Raw genomic sequence first — 2,368 nt, forward strand, 5'->3', positions numbered from 1 at the left:
TCTGGATTCCATTTAACTGCTGGTGTCATGCTCTTCTCCAGGCTGCTTATTTCCATGTCCAATTTCCTTTGCGTATATGTACTTCAGTTATATTGTTAAGTCCCTTCCCTCATTCAATTCAGATGCACCTTAACTAATGATATCTTCAAGGTCTTATTTACAAATGGGTTTACATTCACAGGACAAGGGTTGAGGACTGAATATGCCTTCAGTCCTCAAATGAAGAGGAATTGAGAAAATAATGTGATCTCTTTCCCTGAGATACTACACCCATTTGGTTGTAAGAGTGTAACAAGTAAGTCAAAAAGAGCTTACATTCTGAAAAGTCTGAGATAAGTAATAAACTAAAGGATCTTCCTGAAAATCATGAGAACATCCTAAAAGCCCCAGTTACAAGATGGGCCATCTAAGACAAAAACAACATTTGTTTTTAAACTGATCCATGCTTATCTGACAAAATTATTAGTGCATGAATAATAATTTGAACTAAAACTACTGCTTTCACTCCTTATTCTGGGCACCAGTTGTTATGAAGTTGGATTTACTTACATATGTTATTATTACAAGTACATTTTTCACTTGGTGCTCAAAAATATGCCACAATTTTTTTTCATTGAATATATGCAAGTTAAGATTACCACTTATGAGACAGTAGAAATTGCCACATAATTGAATCCAAACCACAGAATTTTCAAGCCAAGGATCATTTTCAAATAAGAAAAATTCCTATGCCTCTGGAAGTATTATAATTCATAACCTTATGATATGTCACATAGAGGCTCGATTTCACTAGATAAAGATAAACTGGAACATGATTATCTTTCAATAAAATATTATTCAGTGGAGGGGGCAGGGAAAGAAATTAATGTTTAATGAAGTAGGAAATTTAAAGAAAACACTACTTCTCTTCATTCAGAAAAGTCAATATCTTTATATTTATATTTGAATAACTAATTCAGTTGGCTTTTCTCTTTTGGCTGGGTGTACTTTATTGGTGGTACATGACAAGGTAGGACTCTCAACTCCTCCCCTTCTTCAGGGGTTCTGGGATGGCAGCTGTGGAAGATGGGTGATTCTCAATGTTGGGGAATTGAGTTGGGGCTAGAACTCCCCGGCAGCTAACAACCTCTCTCTTCCTTTCATGCTATTGCTGGGACTGGTGTTCCAGGGGCTCTTACTCCTTGGAGGCCATATAGACCATAAGGTCCACCACTCTTCTACTGTAGCCAAATTCATGGTCATAGAAGGAAATGAACTTGATGAGGTGGTTGTTGAGGGCAATACCAGCCCCAGCATCAAAAGAAGAAGAGTGGGTGTCACTGTTAAAATTGCAGGAGACAACTGAGGCTCAATGTAGCCAAGGATTCCCTTTGGGGGGCTTTGACATCTGCGTCACACCTTCTCTGTGTCATTGTATATGGCCGCTTTCTACAGTTGGCAGGTCAGATCTATGACTGACACATTGGGGGTGGGGACGTGGAAGACCATGCTGCTCCATCAGACCATGCAGACTATCCCATTCTGCTCCCGTGTGACTTTGCCCACTGTCTTGGCAGCACTTGTAGACTAAGGGATGATGTTCTGGGCAGCCCCACGGCCATCACACCACATTTTCCTGGAGGGGTCATCAACAGTCTTCTGGATGGCAGTGATGACAAGGATAGCAGTCATGCATCCCTCTATGATGCCAAAGTTGTCATGAATGAACTTGGCCAAGGAAGTAGACAGTTTGTCATACTTCTCATGGTTCATACCCATCAGCTGTGGGGGCATTGGGTGAAAAAACAGAGATGATGACCCTTTTGGTGCCACCCTTAAGTGAGCCCCGGCCTTCTCCATAGTTGTGAAGACACCTGTGGATACCACAACATATTCAGCACGAGCATCATCCCATCTGATGTTGGTGGGCTCTTGCTCCTGGAAGTCAACCGTGACAGTGCCTTTAAACTTGCCATGGATGAAATCATACTGAAACAGGTAGACCACGTAGTTGAGGTTGATGAAGGGATCACTGATGGCAACACACTACACCTTGCAGAGTTTACAGCAGTCCTAATGACCAGGTGCCCAATACAACCAAATCCATTCATGCTGACCTTCACCATGGTGCCTCAAAATGCAGCAGGCAGTGCATGAAAAGATGAGGCTGTCTGTTGAGTCAGGGAGGAGCAGAGAGCAAGAGCAGGGAGGCTCAGAGAGACTAGTTGACTTACTTTTTTTTTTTTTTTTTTTAAAGGAAGGAAAGAAAGACAGAGAAGGAAGGAAGGAAGAAAGGGAAACATTTTCTTATTTTTTATTATATTTTGTTTGTTTGTTTGTTCTTTACATGGGCTGGGGCCGGGAATCGAACCGGGGTCCTCCGGCATGG

The 2,368-nt window shown here is 41.8% G+C and overlaps 1 pseudogene; it reads right to left on the reverse strand.

The window, feature by feature from the left end:
* Nucleotides 1–1,428: 1,428 nt before the first annotated feature.
* On the reverse strand, nt 1,429–2,105 carry LOC143646123 (glyceraldehyde-3-phosphate dehydrogenase pseudogene; annotated as a pseudogene).
* Between the last annotated feature and the right edge of the window lie 263 nt (nt 2,106–2,368).

This window comes from Tamandua tetradactyla, chromosome 9 (assembly GCF_023851605.1).
Source record: "Tamandua tetradactyla isolate mTamTet1 chromosome 9, mTamTet1.pri, whole genome shotgun sequence".
NCBI classification, from domain to species: domain Eukaryota; kingdom Metazoa; phylum Chordata; class Mammalia; order Pilosa; family Myrmecophagidae; genus Tamandua; species Tamandua tetradactyla.